This window comes from Nerophis ophidion, linkage group LG11, assembly GCF_033978795.1.
Source record: "Nerophis ophidion isolate RoL-2023_Sa linkage group LG11, RoL_Noph_v1.0, whole genome shotgun sequence".
NCBI lineage: Eukaryota > Metazoa > Chordata > Actinopteri > Syngnathiformes > Syngnathidae > Nerophis > Nerophis ophidion.
In genome coordinates this window covers 10,701,675-10,723,381 of record NC_084621.1, presented here as the reverse complement: position 1 = coordinate 10,723,381, position 21,707 = coordinate 10,701,675, and the positions used below count along the sequence as shown (strand labels likewise).

The 21,707-nt window shown below is 40.0% G+C and overlaps 1 protein-coding gene across 4 annotated transcripts in view; it reads left to right on the top strand.

Annotated features, from left to right (window-relative positions):
- Positions 1–21,707, top strand: part of grik5 (glutamate receptor, ionotropic, kainate 5) — a 475,370-nt gene that overhangs the window by 1,089 nt on the left and 452,574 nt on the right. Inside the window, exon 1 of one of the 4 annotated variants that reach the window (XM_061915083.1) lies at positions 13,549–14,164. The exons of the other annotated variants lie outside the window; for them this stretch is intronic. The gene's annotated coding sequence lies outside the window, so the exon portion shown is untranslated. Of the gene's footprint in view, positions 1–13,548; positions 14,165–21,707 lie in introns of those variants that run through there. 4 annotated transcript variants of the gene reach the window in all.

Below are 21,707 nucleotides of genomic sequence, written 5' to 3'. Positions count from 1 at the left end.
CATTCCTTCTTGTGTTCCCCCCCCCCCTCCAACTAGTCCTCTGCATGTGTCCTTAACAGACATCCTACGTCCTTTTCTTGTCCATATTCCCTTATTTCCTCTCTTCTTAAAGCCTCAGTGCTTCCTTATGTCCTTTCATCCTCAAGCATCCGTCCTTCCTTCATCAAGTATCCGTCCCTCTGTCCTCTCTCACCCAAGCATCCATCCTCCCCCACTCTCCATGTCCGTCTATTCCCTACCCTAATGTCCTCTCCTCGTCCTGAATACATCCCGCCATTTTCCCATCCATCTTTATGTATGTCTCCTCAGCCAGCATCCATCCTCCTCTCTGCCTTCTGTTCAAGTGTCCTCATCCAGCCTGTCCTCCTCTCATCCAACCCTCGAATGTGTCCTAAACCTGGGTCCATTCCTCCTTGTGTTTCCCCCCCAACTAGTCCTCTGCATGTCTCCTTCACGGACATCCTATGTCCTTTTAATTTCCCCTCGGGGATTAATAAAGTATTTCTCTTTTTTCTCTCATCTTTCCTTGTCCACATTCCCTTATTTCCTCTCTTCTTAAAGCCTCAATCCCTCCTTCTGTCCTTTCATCCTCAAGCATCCTCACTTCCTCTCTTCTGTCTTTCCTTCACCAAGCATCCATCCTTCTGTCCTCTCTCCATCAAGCATCTATCCTCCCCTCCACCCCTCGATGTCCGTCTATTCCCTACCCTAATGTCCTCTCCTCATCCAGAATCCATCCCGCCATTTTCCCATCCATCTTTATGTATGTCTCCTCAGCCGGCATCCATCCTCCTCTCTGCCTTCTGTTCAAGTGTCCTCATCCAGCCTGTCCTCCTCTCATCCAACCCTTGCAAGTGTCTTAAACCTTGGTCCATTCCTTCTTGTGTTCCCCCCCCCCCAACTAGTCCTCTGCATGTGTCCTTAACAGACATCCTACGTCCTTTTCTTGTCCATATTCCCTTATTTCCTCTCTTCTTAATGCCTCAATCTCTCCTTCTGTCCTTTCATCCTCAAGCATCCTTCCTTCCTCTCTTCTGTCTTTCCTTCACCAAGCATCCATCCCTCTGTTCTTTCGAAATCGAGCATCCATCCTTCTGTCCTCTCTCCATCAAGCATCCATCCTCCCTCAACCCCTCGATGTCCGTCTATTCCCTACCCTAATGTCCTCTCCTCATCCAGAATCCATCCCGCCATTTTCCCATCCATCTTTATGTATGTCTCCTCAGCCAGCATCCGTCCTCCTCTCTGCCTTCTGTTCAAGTGTCCTCATCCAGCCTGTCCTCCTCTCATCCAACCCTTGCAAGTGTCCTAAACCTGGGTCCATTCCTCCTTGTGTTTCCCCCCCAAACTAGTCCTCTGCATGTCTCCTTAACAGACATCCTACGTCCTTTCCTTGTCCATATTCCCTTATTTCCTCTCTTCTTAAAGCCCCAGTGCTTCCTTATGTCCTTTCATCCTCCAGCATCTGTCCTTCCTTCATCAAGTATCCGTCCCTCTGTCCTCTCACCCAAGCATCCATCCTTCCCCCCTCTCCATGTCCGTCTATTCCCTACCCTAATGTCCTCTCCTCATCCAGAATCCATCCCGCCATTTTCCCATCCATCTTTATGTATGTCTCCTCAGCCAGCATCCGTCCTCCTCTCTGCCTTCTGTTCAAGTGTCCTCATCCAGCCTGTCCTCCTCTCATCCAACCCTTGCAAGTGTCCTAAACCTGGGTCCATTCCTCCTTGTGTTTCCCCCCCAAACTAGTCCTCTGCATGTCTCCTTAACAGACATCCTACGTCCTTTCCTTGTCCATATTCCCTTATTTCCTCTCTTCTTAAAGCCCCAGTGCTTCCTTATGTCCTTTCATCCTCCAGCATCTGTCCTTCCTTCATCAAGTATCCGTCCCTCTGTCCTCTCACCCAAGCATCCATCCTTCCCCCCTCTCCATGTCCGTCTATTCCCTACCCTAATGTCCTCTCCTCGTCCAGAATCCATCCCGCCATTTTCCCATCTATCTTTATGTATGTCTCCTCAGCTAGCATCCATCCTCCTCTCTGCCTTCTGTTCAAGTGTCCTCATCCAGCCTGTCCTCCTCTCATCCAACCCTTGCATGTGTCTTAAACCTGGGTCCATTCCTCCTTGTGTTTTCCCCCCAAACTAGTCCTCTGCATGTCTCCTTAACTGGCATTCTATGTCCTTTCCTTCTCCATATTCCCTTATTTCCTCTCTTCTTAAAGCCTCAGTGCTTCCTTATGTCCTTTCATGTTCAAGCATCCGTCCTTCCTTTCTTCTGTCCTTCCTTCATCAAGTATCCGTCCCTCTGTCCTCTCTTACTCAAGCATCCATCCTTCCCCCCCTCTTCATGTCCGTCTATTCCCTACCCTACTGTCCTCTCCTCGTCCAGAATCCATCCCACCATTTTCCCATCCATCTTTATGTATGTGTCCTCAGCCAGCATCCATCCTTCTCTCTGCCTTCTGTTCAAGTGTCCTCATCCAGCCTGTCCTCCTCTCATCCAACCCTTGCAAGTGTCCTAAACCTGGGTCCATTCCTTCTTGTGTTTTCCCCCCAAACTATTCCTTTGCATGTCTCCTTAACTGGCATCCTATGTCCTTTCCTTGTCCATATTCCCTTATTTCCTCTCTTCTTAAAGCCTCAGTGCTTCCTTAAGTCCTTTCATCCTCAAGCATCTGTCCTTCCTTTCTTCTGTCCTTCCTTCATCAAGTATCTGTCCCTCTGTCCTCTCTTACTCAAGCATCCATCCTTCCCCCCCTCTTCATGTCCGTCTATTCCCTACCCTACTGTCCTCTCCTCGTCCAGAATCCATCCCACCATTTTCCCATCCATCTTTATGTATGTGTCCTCAGCCAGCATCCATCCTTCTCTCTGCCTTCTGTTCAAGTGTCCTCATCCAGCCTGTCCTCCTCTCATCCAACCCTTGCAAGTGTCCTAAACCTGGGTCCATTCCTCCTTGTGTTTTCCCCCCAAACTAGTCCTCTACATGTCTCCTTCACGGACATCCAATGTCCTTTTAATGTCCCCTCGGGGATTAATATAGTATTTCTCTTCTTTCTCTCATCTTTCCTTGTCCACATTCCCTTATTTCCTCTCTGTTTACAGCTTCAATCCCTCCTTCTGTCCTTTCATCCTCAAGCATCATTCTTTCCTTTCTTCTCTTTCCTTCACAAAGCATCCATCCCTCTGTTCCTCTCCAAATCAAGCATTCATCCTTCTGTCCTCTCTCCATCAAGCATCCATCCTCCCCTCAACCCCTCGATGTCCGTCTATTCCCTACCCTAATGTCCTCTCCTCGTCCAGAATCCATCCCGCCATTTTCCCATCCATCTTTATGTATGTCCATCCTTCTCTCTGCCTTCTGTTCAAGTGTCCTCATCCAGCCTGTCCTCTCATCCAACCCTTGCAAGTGTCCTAAACCTGGGTCCATTCCTCCTTGCATTTTCCCCAAACTAGTCCTCTGCATGTCTCCTTAACTGGCATTCTATGTCCTTTCCTTGTCCATATTCCCTTATTTCCTCTCTTCTTAAAGCCTCAGTGCTTCCTTATGTCATTTCATCCCCAAGCATCCGTCCTTCCTTTCTTCTGTCCTTCCTTCATCAAGTATCCGTCCCTCTGTCCTCTCTTACTCAAGCATCCATCCTTCCCCCCTCTCCATGTCCGTCTATTCCCTACCCTAATGTCCTCTCCTCGTCCAGAATCCATCCCACCATTTTCCCATCCATCTTTATGTATGTGTCCTCAGCCGGCATCCATCCTCCTCTCTGCCTTCTGTTCAAGTGTCCTCATCCAGCCTGTCCTCCTCTCATCCAACCCTTGAATGTGTCTTAAACCTGGGTCCATTCCTCCTTGTGTTTTCCCCACAACTAGTCTTAACAGACATCCTACGTCCTTTCCTTGTCCACACTCCCTTATTTCCTCTCTTCTTAAAGCCTCAGTCCCTCCTTATGTCCCCTCCCTTACCAATGTGATGTCCAGATCCATCCTACAGTTCCTCATTGTCTCATAAACCAGTGTCCATCCCTTCTACGAACCATCAAATCCTATTGTCCGTCCCTCATCCTCCAGCATCCATCCCTCCTCATCCCCACCTCCATGTCCTTTACGTCCCCCCAACATCCTTTCTTGTGTTCCTCTCTTCCATCCTTATGTCCTCATCCAGCATCTATTCACTGCCTCTGTCTTTTATCCACCCCTTCTCTCTTGGCCCTCGCCACCTTTTCTCATTCCCTAATCTCGCCAACCTGCGTCCGTCCCTTCCCATGCCCGTCGTCATACACGACACTGCCCATGTCAACATGGAAGCAGGCTAGTCCCATTTGATGGATTTTCTTGGGACGTCTCACTTCAAGCGTTTTCCACCTCTAACCCTTCTTGCCTTGTCAAACCCTCTCTCTGCGCAGTCAAACAGAATTCAGACGTTTGAGGCTCTTTTCTGACATGGCCGATGAATGAAAGAGTGTGTGTGCGTGTGTGTGTGTGTGTGTGTGTGTGTTTGTGTTAAAGGCATGCTATTTCTGGTGGTATTTCATAAGCAAGTGTGTGTGCGTGTATGTCAGTGAGACAATGCAAATAGGATAGAGGTGTGTGTTCAGTCCCAGCATGACGGATTGGAAGATGAACATGTTTAACAGCTTCGGGCATGACAGCTGCGACACATGTGAACACACAGAGACACACACACATTCACTCTGTGCACACACACACACACATGAAAACGTGCGTCATTTTCCCGCATCTCTTGCCGACATCCCGAGTCACGGCCACCTACGAGTTTTCACACCTGTGACCGGTTGCTTTATCGGCCGTACACATGCGCTGAACACTAAAGTATGTTTTTGGCAGCTTAAGGCCCAAATTTGATTCATCCCTGGGAACGTATTAGAAAACACCACGTCATTAATCAAAAATAACTTACCAGGCACCGACTTGTTTTTTCCCCTGTGCCCATAAGGAGTTTGTCCTTTTCTACACAGTGTTTCATGGTTATTGTCCACAAACACACCCGTGCAAATGACAATTATGCCAGAGCCCAGACTGAAAAAAAGTGACGAGACAGAGGGACAATTAGCGGAAGAACTAGTGAGGAAAACTCTATAAAAAAGTCATTAAAATGGTATCATATATATATATATATATATATATATATATATATATATATATATATATATATATATATATATATATATATATATATATTAGGGCTGGGCAACGATTAAAAATTTTAATCGAAGTTAATCGCACTATTTCTCTGATTAATCGCGATTAACTGCATTGTATACGCAAAGCCCAATAATGAATTCAAAAGTAGTGTGTAGTGCACCTTTATTGGAATATTCTCCCACATGAACAAAAGCGCCAAAACATTTGTTGTGCAAACACAATTTAAATCAGTCCTTGTTAAACAGTAGCAGTTAAATAGCATATTTTATGAAAATCAACTCCAAAAAATGTAAATACAAACATTTAAGCTTATTGCCACTGCCAGGGTATTTAAGTTATCCTGTTTGTTATGGAAAATAAATATAATCTACATACAAATCTCTGAGCCACAATCATAACATCTGAACAGGCAATTTCTGAGGTAACAGCAGAAACATTTTTTTTATCAGGGTCTTATGTTTAAAAAACCTATATTATAGGTAGTGGGCTGTTTTAGGGAATTTTTGATCAAATTATCCGTAGTAGCAATATTAATAATGTTGTGTTTATTATGCGTAGTGCACTTAAAATAATTATGACCATATCTAGGAATTGATATGATGGGAATTTTCCGATTGTTTGCTTGGTGCTTTGATAAACTGAAGGCATCATATACATGGTACTATATTGTGATGTTATGAGCCAGGGAAAAAAAGAACTACCCTACCCAGCATGCAACAGGAGTGACGAGCATGCGCGGTAGCCCGGTATAGGTTGTGTCGCCATGACGGCATCTTGTATGTTGTGATATGCACGCTCTGAAAGTAAACATTAAGAACACAGCCAACACTCCTGGTCTGCATTATTCATAAATAGACAGACAACACATATACTCCGCTGCTTCACAGGCCGCTGGATGTAGCCGGCAAAGTATTCCCATGCTAGCTAGCCGGTCTAGCAAGCACGCGTCATTCAGTCCAAAACGGCCCGATCCATCCACATTCAGAATTGTCTGGCGGTCGTAAGTGATCCCGGAGTGACCACGCTGTAAGCCAGCCATGAAATTTGCAGAATTGTCCGGTATTTTTGCCAAATGTTCCATCTTTACCCAGAGCCCCTCCACGCCGAAGGACATCCGGGAGATGCCATCTTGTTACGAAAAGGCGTTAACAAAATAAAAGCATGTAAACAACATACGCAAATGTGCGATAAAATAATTGTCGGCGTTAATAGATTGATGAGTTAACGCGCAATTAACGCATTAATTTGCCCACCCCTAATATATATATATATATATATATATATATATATATATATATATATATATATAAATATATATATATATATATATATATATATATATATATATATATATATATATATATAAAGAGCAGAAAACGAAACAACATCATCTGGTACAACCCACCATTCAGCAAAAACGTCTCAACCAATATTGGCCACATGTTCCTCTCTCTGATCGACAGACACTTCCCCAAAGGCAACACCCTAAGAAAAATATTCAACAAGAACAACATTAAATTGAGCTACAGCTGTATGAATAACATACAACAAATCATTTCAAACCACATCAAAGCAATTGCAAAAGGACTGCCCACCCCCAGACTAAACGACTCTGAAACCAATAATGAATGTAACTGTCGCAAGAAACCTGATTGCCCTCTCAACGGAGGGTGCTTACAAACATCAGTCGTTTACCAAGCAAAGGTAACACGCAAGGACATTAACACATCCATCCGACACGTACGTAGGATTAACCGAAGGAGCGTTTGAAACCAGATGGAATAATCACAAGGCCTCCTTTGGAAACCAGACTTTGCAGAATTCTACAGAACTCACCAAGCACGTTTGGAACCTCAAAGACAATAATGTTGAATATTCAATAACATGGCAAATTCTTGCATCCAGCACACCTTACAACAGTGGTAATAAAAGATGCAACCTATGCTTAAAAGAGAAACTGTTTATTATATATCATCCAGATCTATCATCCCTCAACAAGCGCAGCGAAATCATTTCAACATGCCGCCACAGACGGAAACACCTCCTAGGTAACACATGAGCCAATCACCACGCCCCTACGCCTGCCTGTACCCACCCACTCTGTGCCCTATATAAACCATTGTATGTGAATGCTTCCATTAAAATCTCATGATGATTGAGGGAACCCCTCATGAAACAGTTCTGTAGAGATGAAGTAGTCTTGTGATTTTTCCCACACCTATATATATATATATATATATCTATATATATATATATAGATATATATATATATATATGTACCGTATATTACCAAATAAACGGCCTTGGGCAAATAGCCGCCCATGGACTGTTACTTGCATGAATTAGAAGCAAAGGTGCAGTAATTCAAGTAATTATGGTAACAGCAGACGCGTGGAGTCCAGAGAGTTACATGAAAAATCAAAGGCTTAACGGAATCTGTGCCATGATTGCGTACGTTGCGTGGGGATTCTGGGTAATCAACTTATTGTAAAGGGTCACTTCATATAGTGTAACACACATTCAACGACAACAACAAACCCACAAGGAAAAGTTTCAACATGGCAAGCAACAGTAGAAGTGAGTTGAATGAATAGGATACCAGTAAACCACAACTGATGGACGGGAATACTTTAAGGGGGAAGAAGAACAGAAAGTTTGACTTAAAAGTTCAAGTTAGCGGTTGTGAAGTATGCGGAGCAGAATTCTGGTTTGGCAACGGCCAGGCAGTTTAACGTTGACCCAAAACATGTACGAGAATGGAAACAAAAAAAGGGAGAACTACTATCTCAGTCGGCAATCAATGGAAAACGGGCTCGTTTATCTGGTGGAGGTAGGAAGAAAGTGAGCGACGAGCTTGATGCTAATTTGTGTCAGTGGATACATCACGTTTGTGGACTGAACCACCGTGTGTCCCGCAAAATGATCCGCATTAAGGCCGCGAGTGACACGATAGACACTGGGGTGGTGTTTGGTGCAACTAGTGGCGATTCCTGCGTCGGAACAACTTTACCCTCAGGAGGAGAACAACTGAACAGTAACCATTGTAACTAGGGATGCACCGATTAATCGGTAACCGAATATATTCGGCCGAATATGGCAAAAAAAGCCACATTCGGCCTTCGGTGGAATTAGTTAAAAGCAAGGCCGAATAGTGGCGTGTGACGCAATTTTTTGACGCGGTGACGCAATCAACCAACGTGCAGTGACGTTGTGTACCTGTATAAGTGTATGAGGTTACAAGCACACACTTATTGAGATTTAGTGGGGCCTCTGTTTACATTATTAGCCTGTTGTGTAGGCTACCTGTATAAGTGTATGAGGTTACAAGCACACACTTAATTGAGATTTAGTGGGGCCTCTGTTTACATTATTAGCCTGTTGTGTAGGCTACCTGTATAAGTGTATGAGGTTACAAGCACACACTTAATTGAAATTGACTTGAGCCTTCTGTTTACATTATTAGCATATCTACTGTGGCTAAGCAGACTTTTGCCAAAAGGACAATAATTCATTTGTTGTGGGTTTATCCACTTTAATGCACTTAATTTTTTTTTGGAATGCATGTTTTGTTTGAAGGCCTAATATAAATGAAAAACTTTGTGCTTTTTTTGAAAAGCAAAGGCGACTGGAATATTAAAAAAATGTCAATATTCAATAAAAAAATTCATTTATTTGAAAAACATGTCTAAATATTTATTCTAGGCTATTTATGCAATATTTAAAAAATTGTGGAAAACTGCATTCATTATTCGCTAAATACAGTTTGTCGCTACATGTGTAAGTGCAAGTTAAAGCTCTACTATACAAAGTGAAAGGCATTTATCAACAACATCCAAAAACTCCGCCGCCTTCTATGGGCCCGAGATCATCTAAGATGGACTAATGCAAAGTGGAAAAGTGTTCTGTGGACTGACGAGTCCACATCTCAAATTGTTTTTGAAAATATTCGATATCGTGTCATCCGGACCAAAGGGGAAATGAACCATCCAGACTATTATCGACGCAGAGTTAAAAAGCCAGCATCTTTGATGGTATGGGGGTGCATTAGTGCCCAAGGCATGGGTAACTTACACATCTGTGAAGGCACCATTAATGCTGAAAGGTACATACAGGTTTTGGAACAACATGTGGTGCCATCTAAGCGCCACCTTTTTCATGGACGCCCCTGCTTATTTCAGCAAGACAATGCCAAGCCACATTCAGCACGTGTTACAACAGCATGGCTTCGTAAAAAAAGAGTGCGGGTACTTTCCTGGCCCGCCTGCAGTCCAGACCTGTCTCCCATGGAAAATGTGTGGCGCATTTTGAAGCATAAAATACGACAGCGGAGACCCCGGACTGTTGAACGACTGAAGCTCTACATAAAACAAGAATGAGAAAGAATTCCACTTTCAAAGCTTCAACAATTAGTTTCCTCGGTTCCCAAACGTTTATTGAGTGTTGTTAAAAGAAAAGGTGATGTAACACAGTGGTGAACATGCCCTTTCCCAACTACTTTGGCACATGTTGCAGCCATGAAATTCTAAGTTAATTATTATATTATTGTCTTTGTAGTGCATTTAACTGAATATGGGTTGAAAATGATTTGCAAATCATTGTATTCCGTTTATATTTACATCTAACACAATTTCCCAACTCATATGGAAACAGGGTTTGTAGAATCTATTCCAGATTTAAGCTCCTAGCGCTTTTGTCGCCTGAGGGTTGCTGCAAGACATTCAACAAGTGCAAACTGTTGCATGGTAACAGAGCGAAATGACAAACTGCTGGGGAGCTGAAGATTTGACATCCCGCAGCTAATATTAGATTTAAAAGGTTGTTTGAATAAACCTCCTCCTCCAAAAACTGAAACAAAAACAGAAAAAAAAATCGAGAAAAGGAGCCAAGTCTGTCCAAGCCCAGGCCAGCAGTGATTTGGCCATCTGTCATCCACATTCATACCTGTCAGCCTTCATTTCTTGGCACCTGTTAAAAAGTAACAATCTCAAATTAGCGGGGGCAGAAATAATAATGACGATAAATGGGATTGATCACGGTTTACGATTAAGGTCATCATTTTTTGCCGGAGATTTAAAATAAGACATGTCTGGTATATCGTCTGCACTGCAAAAACTGAGTAGGATTACATATCTCAAATAAGGGTGATATTTTCTTATTTTCTGTCTAAGATCATTTTTCTCACTAAGCAGATTTTATGTTACTGTTTTACTTGTTTTAAGGGTTTTGGTCCTAAATGATCTCAGTGAGATATTACAGCTTGTTGCTGAGATTTTCAAGACTTATATTGAGTAAAACATGCTTGAAACTAGAATATCAACTGTTGCAAAGCTGTGTCATTAACACTCACATGTATAAAACTAATTTTTTAAAGTAATAATTTCTTATTTCATGAAAAAAAAAAATCCTGACTTTGACACAATTGTGTCTCATATTAAAACAGATGACAGCCAAATGGACTTTGCTATTTTATTTTAAATGAAACAATAGAACATAAATACTCATATAGTAGTGCAGTTATTATTAGTGAAAATATACTTATTTTAAGGTATTTTTGGGTTCATTGGGGTTAGCTACTTTCACTTGTTTTGGAAAGTATTGACAAGCCAAATGTTTTTGTTCTATTGGCGGATAATTTTTGCTTAGTTCAAATAAAATACCCCTATTTTTTGTATTTTTTATTCTTGTTTTTAGTATTGCGGTACTAAACTAATACCGGTACACCAGGGGTGTCCAAACTTTTTCCACAGAGGGCCGCACACGGAAAAATTTAAGCATGCGGGGGCCATTTTGATATTTTTCATTTTCAAAACATAACAAAATATATGGATTTTTTTTTTTTAATCTTTAGGGCTCCTGGGGAGCATAGAGGGTCTCAGTCACTAAAATGTTAAAAATAAGTCAAATTATTATTATTTTTATTTATTTATTACTTACAGTAAATCTCTATATCAACTTGAGGTTGATATAAAGTAAAACAATGTTTTATGTCTTTTCTGTCAAAGACAACTTTGTTTTTGATAGTAAAACTGAAATATGCAGTATTTAGATGGATGGATAGTACTTTATTGATTCCTTCAGGAGAGTTCCTGTATTTAGCAATTAAAGCCCTCAAAGATCAATAAGGCAGGACACCATTGATTTTAATTATTTAATATTTTTGAGTAATCACAGTGAAAAGTTAAATAAAATCCTACTAAATATATTTGAGATCCGAAAGGTTCACCACTCATAAAGTGACACATTAGTTTTTAAAAAAACTTTTAATCAATCAATCAATGTTTACTTATATAGCCGCTAACTTTTTGCAACACAACGCCAAAAAAACGGAAATGCTGATTATCGGTCCTGCTAGACACCGACCTCTATTTAATAATACAACTCTAACATTTGACAACCAAACAAATAAACAAGGCGACACGGTAAAGAATCTGGGTATTATCTTCGACCCAACCCTCTCCTTTGAGTCACACATTAAAAGCGTTACTAAAACGGCCTTCTTTCATCTCCGTAATATCGCTAAAATTCGCTCCATTCTGTCCACTAAAGACGCTGAGATCATTATCCATGCGTTTGTTACGTTCAAGATCAACTTCCGATATATCTGTCGATTTTAAGTTTGAACGATTATTTTGTTGGTTTTATGCTTTTTTGTCAAAGCTTTGATGTTTTTATATGGCAACCACACAAAAAATGCAATATTTTTTCCACATAAAACCTTTTAAAGTGATATTTTTTTTGTAATAATTCATTATAACAGATTTTTTTGGTCCTTTTTTTTTGAGCAATGTAAACAAAAGAAAATAAAGACAAAAGGAAAAAAAACTTTCTGCATGGCAGCTTTGTGTCCACATTGCCACTTTTTCTCATTAGATTTCACCTCATTCACTTTTTTAAAAGTTTTTAAAAATTTTTTTGCAATACTATCAATTTTGCAATTTTTGCAGAATGTGTGGCGGGCCGCAAATGGCCCCCGGGCCGCACTTTGGACACCCCTGCTGTACACCATACAACCCTTCTTCTGAGTCTCATTTGCAAGTATACACTGTAGGGCTGTGAATCTTTGGGTGTCCCACGATTCGATTCAATATCGATTCTTGGGGTCGCGATTCGATTATATATCGATTTTTTTTCGATTCAATGCGATTCTCGATTCAAAAACTGTATTTTTCCGATTCAAAAGGATTCTGAATTCGTTCAATACAAAGGATTTCAGCAGGATCTACCCCAGTCTGCTGACATGCTAGCAGAGTAGTAGATAAAAAAAAAAAAGCTTTTATAATTGTAAAGGACAATGTTTTATCAACTAATTGAAATAATGTAAATTTTTTTTTAACTATTAAACGAACACAAAATACGACTTCTTTTATCTTTGTGAAAACATTGGACACAGTGTGTTGTCAAGCTTATGAGATGCCATGCAAGTGTAAGCCACTGTGACACTATTGTTCTTTTTTATTATTTTTATAAATGTCTAATGATAATGTCAATGAGGGATTTTTAATCACTGCTATGCTGAAATTATAACTAATATTGATACTGTTGTTGATAATATTCTTTTTTTTTTCACTACTTTTGGTTTGTTCTGTGTGGTGTTTGTGTCTCCTCTCAATTGCTCTGTTTATTGCAGTTCTGAGTGTTGCTGGGTCAGCTTTGGTTTTGGAATTGGATTGCATTGTTATGGTATTGCTGTGTATTGGTTTGTTGGATTGATAAAAAAAAAATACATAAAGAAAAAAAAAAAATTATAAAAAAAAAAGACAATCGATTCTGAATCGTACAACATGAGAATCGCGATTCATATTCAAATCGATTTTCCCCCAAACCCCTAATATACTGTATGTATATCAGGGGTGGGCATTACGTCGATCGCGATTGACTGGTCGATCTCGGAGGGTGTGTCAGTCGATCTCAAGCCAGGCATTAAAAAATAGACATAAAAATGAGCAATCATCAATCATACCAAGACTTCACTTTCGTCAGTTGTTTGACATTCTCGGCACCCGAGGATCTTGTGAGATGACGCTGGCTGCTGCGAGCTCATATTTAAGAAAAAAATCACTAACAGGGCGGACGCAGAGAAACACATTTTATTTCTAGAGACTCCGTACCTACTGTCAAAACTCTAAAGACCGACTGCACAGTTCCTGTCTTCACCATAAAAGACCTGTTTCATCCTGCCTGTGCTAACAAAATAAGAGTCTCAGAAAGCTAGCGTGCACAAGCTAGCAGGCTACGGAGTTTGATGCCAATGTATTTCTCCCCCGCCCTCAGCGACCGCTTTCTCACTTGCTTGCCCACCCGCACACTCACTGACGTCACTCACCTGCTGCCAGACATTAAAGGGCCACACACACATGCTACTCTCATAACAAAGTGTTTAAAAACGAGTATGCAAGTTGGACAAATGAGATGCCAAATACAACCACTTTCATGTGGCATTGGACAGAAAGAAGGACTTTTTTTTTTCCTCCATTTGAAAATGCGGACGTTATCAGCACCACTGTCTAATTCCAATCAATGCAAGTCATCAGAATCAGGTAATACACCAACTTATATTCTTGTCTTCATGAAAGAAAGGAATCTATGTGTGTTAAACATGCTTGTATTATCATTAAACACCATTAACTTGTTAACAAAAATGTCTCTTTCATAAATAAATAAATATAAATTATAAATAGGAATGAGGTAGATCTCCTCGACTTGGTCAATTGAAAAGTAGCTCGCCTGCAGAAAAAGTGTGAGCGCCCCTGATGTATATAGTAGACTTTGCACGCAGTTGCAATTCCAAGACATTAGATGGCAGCAGAGAACACATTACAGCAGCAAGTACGGCCAATCGTCCAATGATTGGTCAAAAGCCGCCACGTGACTACAGTGCGCCATTTTGGGAAACAATTTCGAGACTGCTGAGTCATTTCTTTTAATTGAAGAGTCACAAAAAACGGGGACACTTTTGTACCGCGACGAAGAAAATTATGGAAAGAAAAGGTTGGAGTGCGAGGTAAGTAAGCTTACATACACATGGGAAACGTGGTATATCGAACTTTTAGTAACCGTGAAATAAGACACTTTGCCTGATAAAACATTGCTTCAAAATTGCATATTTTCTGTATTTGTCACCAACTATCCGAACTAAAAAAACAACCAAATGGCAGTAAGAGCTGTATTAGTTTAGTATTGAAGTTAATACGGTATTATTAAAAGCAAAACTATCAAAAAACGGATACTTTTTTTTCCATTAGTTACAGCCCATTTTTATTACCTATTCTGTGTTATGTTTTACGTTGCACGATTGTACCAAGAACATTCATATTTTGTGACCCCGTTCTCAAACAAAATAACAAAACTATTCTGAAAACTTATGAAAAAAATTAAAAAGTAAAAGTACAGGCGAATGTGTTGTGTCGGCGTCCAACGCACCCGTCTTGTAATTAGTGGGCGGGACCAAATACAGCCGAGAAAGCCTCGTGGATGACTGGGACACGCCCCTTCAATTATGTGGCGTGTTAGTCGGGGGCTCCTCTCGCGAGATCTCGAGCTGCCATTGGAACCAGTCGTTAGGATTGACGTCTTATAAGTCAGAGGTGTCCAAAGTGCGGCCCGTGGGCCTTTTGCGGCCCGCAGCTAATCGTTTACATTCTGCAAAAATGGCAAAATTGATATTGTAAAAAAAAAAACTGGAATGAGGTGAAATCTAATGAGAAAAAGTGGCAATGTTGACACAAAGCTGCCATGCAGGCAGTTTTTTTTGTTCCTTTTGTCTTTATTTTCTTATTTTTCTATTGCTCCAAAAAAAAAAGGATTGATTGATTGATTGATACTTTTATTAGTAGATTGCACAGTACAGTACATATTCCGTACAATTGACCACTAAATGGTAACACCCCAATAAGTTTTTCAACTTGTTTAAGTCGGGGTCCACGTTAATCAATTCATGGTAAGACAAGAAATCTATGTTATAATAAATTATTACTTTAAAACATTTTATGTGGAAAAAATATTGCATATGTTGTGTGGTTGCCATATAAAAACATCAAAGTTTTGACAAAAGAGCATAAAACAAACAAACTAAAAGTTCAAACTTAAAATCGACAGATATATCGGAAGTTGATCTTGAAATTTAACTGTTAGCAGTAAAAAAATAAATAAATAAATAAAAATACATCATTTTATGAGTGGGGAGCTTTTCAGATCTCAAATATATTTAGTAGGATTTTATTTAACCTTTCACTGTGATTACTCAAAAATATTGAATAATTAAAATCAATGGTGTCCTGCATTATTAATCTTTGAGGGCTTTAATTGCTAAATAAAGGAACTCTCCTGAAGGAATCAATAAAGTACTATCTATTTATCTATCCATCTATCTATCTATCTATCTCTCTATCTATCTATCTATCTATCTATCTATCTATCTATCTAAATACTGCATATTTCAGTTTTACTATCAAAAACAAAGTTGTCTTTGTTATTGATAGTACATACAAAAGTTATTTGTGTAAAACCTTATTTGTTTTACTTTATATCAACCTCAAGTTGATATAGAGATTTACTGTAAGCATTAAATAAAAAAATAAAATAATAATTTGACTTATTTCTAACATTTTAGTGACTGAGACCCTCTATGCTCCCCAGGAGCCCTAAGGATTAAAAAAAAAAAAAAAAAAAGATCATATATTTTGTTATGGTTTGAAAATATAAATATCAAAATGGCCCCCGCATGCTTAAATTTTTCCGTGTGCGGCCCTCTGTGGAAAAAGTTTGGACACCCCAGTTATAAGTAGACACAGCATCGAACCGCTACTTGCCCTGACGAGACGCGGGGCCGCCATCTTGGAGTGGTGATCCGCTCCACTCAGTGCAATACATTTGGCAGGAGCAATGAACTGTCAGCACATTTAATTCATTTTACCTCACTGGGGGGGGAATTTGGTTCCCTGTCAAAAAGTCGATACCCTTGGCGGGAGCGCGCACAGCTCGCTAAACATGCAATGTTGGGCCGGGGGCGTGGCTTCACGGCAGGCATGAGATCTGCAGCTGTACCATAGAGGTCACACAAAGTCCTGTTGTTTTGCCTACTTGAGTCTTGGGACAACCTTTGAACGGGGTTGGGTCCACGCTAAACCCCCCTCCAGTCTTCTATTGTTGAGTGGTGCGTTCAGGTGTGCTTCGGACACAGCGCTAATTCCACGCTCACTTTGACTAATTTTAGTTATCTTTTACTGAAGTGGAACATTTAGTTTGCTATTAGATAAGATTATATATTAATTGAAGTTATTTACTTTTGCCTTGCATTGTTTCATTTATTTTGTTACAATTACTGTCATTATGTCCTAGTTTTATTGCATTTTATTCATCCCCATAGGCCACAGGTGTCAAATTTAAGGCCCAGGGGCCAGATCTGGGGCGGCATAGCTCGGTTGGTAGAGCGGCCGTGCCAGCAACTTGAGGGTTGCAGGTTCGATTCCCGCTTCCGCCATCCTAGTCACTGCCGTTGTGTCCTTGGGCAAGACACTTTACCCACCTGCTCCCAGTGCCACCCACACTGGTTTAAATGTAACTTAGATATTGGGTTTCACTATGTAAAGCGCTTTGAGTCACTAGAGAAAAGCGCTATATAAATATAATTCACTTCACTTCACATCTGCGTGGAAATAAAGTTTAAATAAAGTACCTTATCTTTTTTAAATAAACCTATTACAAAAATAAACGATTACATGTATTTACACTTTAGTCATCTCTAATATTAAAACAAAATATTATACATTTCAAAACAATGTAATGTTTAAATAAAGATAAATAGTTAAATATCTGATTATTATTTTGTCTCAATTACTGTCATTGCGTCCTAGTTTTATTGCATTTTATTCATCCATAAGGCCCAGGGGCCAGATCTGCGTGTAAATAAAGTACCTTATCTTTTTTTAATAAATTTATTACAAAAATAAACGATTACATGTATTTACACTTTAATCATCTGTAATATTAAACAAAATATTATCATACATTTCAAAACAATGTTAATGTTTAAATAAAGATAAATAGCTAAATATCTGATTGACTTATGATTTCAAAGCATGTAATCCAACAAACTGTTCATGTAAAAAAAATTACTGTAACAGTTTTTTTTTTACGGTAAAATCCACTTTCAATATAGAGTAAAAGGACTGTGAAACAGAACGACCGTAGATTTTAAATGATGAAAAACTTGCATTAACTTTTGCGTAAAAAAACTGTAGTACCTATTCCCCATTCCATTTAATTTAATTCCATGTAATTTTTAAATGATTTTATATGCTGTAAAAAACAAACCAAAAAAACCCTGCAAATATTATGCTAAAATTGTGGCAACTGAGTTGTCAGTTTTATACGGTACAATTTTATAAAATTGTGTTTTGTACACCGTACATGAAGACAATTATAGACCTGTTTTTATATATACATGTTTATGTTCGTACTGTATATTATTCACTGTTAAAAGCGGCCCTCTGAGGGCAACCATAACAGCGATGTGACCCTCAATGAAAACAAGTTTGCAGGCCCATAGTTTCAAGTATTGTGTTCATTTCAAATAAATAGTTTTTGTTTTTAGCTTACTGTTTCATTTGGATTCTAAACCCAATGTGGTCATACCACAAAACTTCTACTGCTTCTGGGGTTCACTGGCGTTGGCAGCTTTCGCTTCATTTGAATACTGTATTCAAAATGTAATTATTAAATTTAACTACTCTTGCCACACATGTAAAACGATTTTTGGTCGTTCTTTTTTTTATTGACGTACGTTGCACCGGCGGAAGCGTGTTAGCGAGCCGCTGGTCACTAAACACTGCATGGATGTAGCGGCGGAGTGCATCGAATACGGCCGCAAAATTGCCCCAAAGTCTTACTTTGACAAAATGAAAAGGATGTTTTATTGTAAGTTTATGAGCCGCAGTATATTTTGAACTACAGTACAGGCCAAAAGTTTGGATACACCTTCTCATTCCATTGTGTTTTCTTTATTTTCATAACTATTTACATTGTAGATTGTCACTGAAGGCATCAAAACTCTGACACCTGTGAAGTGAAAACCATTTCAGGTGACTACCTCTTGAAGCTCATCAAGAGAATGCCAAGAGTGTGCGAAAAAGTAACCTGAGCAAAGGGTGGCTATTTTGAAGAAACTAGAATATAAAATATGTTATCAGTTAGTTCACCTGTTTTTGTTAAGTACATAACTCCACATGTGTTTATTGATAGTTTTGATGCCTTCAGTGACAATCTACAATGTAAATAGTCATGAAAATAAAGAAAACTCATTGAATGAGTAGAAGGTGTGTACTGTATATTTAAATTAATATTTTGGTGTATTTTGTCAGGAAAGAAGTGAATTATATGTATATAGCGCTTTTCTCGAGTGACTCAAAGCGCTTTACATAGTGAAACCCAATATCTAAGTTACATTTAATCCAGTGTGGGTGGCACTGGGAGCAGGTGGGTAAAATATCTTGCCCAAGGACACAACGGCAGTAACTAGGATGGCGGAAGCGGGAATTGAACCTGCAACCCTCAAGTTGCTGGCACGGCCACTCTACCAACCGAGCTATGGCGCCCAACAAGAACAACAGGGGGTATAAAACTAATTTTCATTGGGGCCACATCGCAGTAATGGCTGCTTTCAGAGGGCTGCTTTTAAATAAATGTACAGTATGCATATGAGGCAGCATGGTGGCACAGGGGTTAGTGCATGTGCCTCAAAAGACGAAGGTCCTGAGTAGTCCTGAGTTCAATCCCGGGCTCGGAGCTTTCTGTGTGGTGTTTGCATGTCCTCCCCGTGACTGCGTGGGTTCCCTCCGGGTACTCCGGCTTCCTCTCACCTCCAAAGACATGCACCTGGGGATAGGTTGATTGGCAACACTAAATGGTCCCTAGTGTGTGAATGTGGGTGGGAATGTTGTCTGTCTATCTGTGTTGGCCCTGTGATGAGGTGGTGACTTATTCAGGGTGTACTCCACCTTCTGCCCGAATGCAGCTGAGATTGGCTCCAGCAACCCCAAAAGGGACAAGCGGTAAAAATGGATGGATGGATGGAGTATGCATGTGGGTAATAACCTGTGATTAATCATGATTAATTGAAACGCATATGCATTTGATTATTAGATTTGTTTATGTGTAACTTGCTTTAAAATCATGAGTAAAGTTGACGAGCAGATATTCAACCATTGTTTTCATCTCACAAATACAGTATATAGTAATATAATTGGCATAATCGGATCATATTAAAGTTTAATGTTTTATGTGGTAGTCTAGAGTTCCATTAGGCTACTGTTTATTTACCTGCATCAGTGCAGATTTTGGGCATTTGTTGAAAGGTTTAGAGGCAAATATATATGGTGTAATGAAAAAATATTTTAAATGGAGTGGAGTCTAACACGCTTAAGAAAGATAATTTCTAAAATACTAAAACTATTAATCAACACTGAAATCGACGTTACTGCTTCCATTGACCTAACTTCCCTGACACTTATGAGGATTTAGAGATGTAAAGATCGGAGGCACATCACGTCTTAACATCTGAGCGGCTCACAAATTAAGCAATAATCCGTAAAAAGGCAATGTTGGACTTATTCGTGCATGGCTAAGTTACGTATTTGATTGACATAACGAGTGTCGTGCTGCTCTGATCGTGACACTAATAGGAAAAAGATTAGTATTTGCAGTTCACTTCATGGTAGAAATATTCATCTACATTTCTTGTCCGCAGTTGTTTTAATGGTCTGAAGTTCATATTTTGTCTCATTGTTTAGCTAGATTTCCATGATTTGGTTTCAAACAATATTTATTGGACTCAAGATTCTGTATGCTGTTGAGCCGACAAGGGATCTAGTTTGGTGGTTGTCAAAATCTTTTCTACCTCAGAAAAAACTTGGCTCTCCAAGTACCACTGTAATGACCAAGATTTGTGGCGTAGTAGGCCTAAGTATTCATCAAAAAAAGGCAGAGGTTTTATTTACCAAGTATATTTTAAGGCCTATTGAAATGAGATTTTCTCATTTAAAGGGGGATAGCAGGTCTATTCCATGTGTCATACTTGATCATTTTGCGATACTGCCTTATTTTTGCTGAAAGGATTAAGTAGAGAACATCGACGATAAAGTTCGCAACTTTTGGTCGCTAATAAAAAAGCCATGCCTGTATCGGAAGTAGCAGACGATGTGCGCGTGACGTCACGGGTTGTGGAGCTCCTCACAGCCGCATATTGTTTATAATAGCCACCAGCAGCAAGAGCGATTCGGACCGAGAAAGCGATGATTTCCCCATTAATTTGAGCGAGGATGAAAGATATGTGGATGAGGATAGTGAGAGTGAAGGACTAGAGAAAAAAAAAAGGTGACGGCAGTGGGAGCGATTCTAATGTTATCAGACACATTTACTAGGATAATTGTGGAAAATCCCTCATCTGCTTATTGTGTTACTAGTGTTTTAGTGAGATTATAAAGTCATACCTGAAAGTCGTACGGGTGTGGTGACCGCCAGTGTCTCTGATGGAAGCCATGGAGGAGCCAAGAAAGTCGCAGCTGCCTCTTTGACAGCTGCAGGAGGACGCAAGCTCCGCTCATGTCTCCGGTAAGAGCCGACTTATTACCACAATGTTCTCACCGAAACCTGCCGCTTGACATGTGGTAGAGAAACATGTTCGCTAATCCACCGCTTTCCACCAACAGCATTTTTCTTTATAGTCTCCATTAATAATTGAACAAATTGCAAAAAATTCAGCAACACAGATCTCCAGAATATTGTGAAATTATGCGATTAAATCGGACGACTTTTAGCCGTGAGTGGTGCTGGGATAAAATGTCCGCTCCAACCATTAACGTCACAAGCGAGCGTCCACATAAGCGTCATCATTCCACAACGTTTTCAACAGGACACCTGGCGGGAAATTTAAAATTGCAATTTAGTAAACTAAAAAGGCCGTATTGGCATGTGTTGCAATGTTAATATTTCATCATTGATATATAAACTATCAGACTGCGTGGTCGCTAGTAGTGGCTTTTAGTAGGCCTTTAATCCTGCTTTCAAACACTACTAATATAGTTGAGATCATTTCGAGTGCATCACAGAAAGTGAAATGTTGAAGCAAATCTTTGACTAAGTTATCTCTGCAGACAGGAGCATGATCCAGCTATATTCCACAAGATGATGAAAGTGATATTTTTCCGAGCCATTTCCCTCGATGCTCTTTCGTAATTTCCCTGACTTTATTCCTGACTTTTTATGAACCACTTCTGTCGGGGACTATTACAAGCCCTTTCTTATCTCTCAACTTGAATGCTTGGAACAGAACAGCAGAGCGGCATTTTCAGTTCAAACTTCATTTAGTCAGGATTCTCAGTTGATTTAACGCTAGACTCGAGCTTGTTGACCATCATGTGGCTCACACCGGAGCGGAGCAAAGCGGACATGACGTCATATGCAACCCAGCAATGCACAGCTCTGGGCAACAGTGTGTTGCCTCGATAGGAATTAGTCTTTGCCGTGAAGCCGATTGTGTAAGTTTTGTC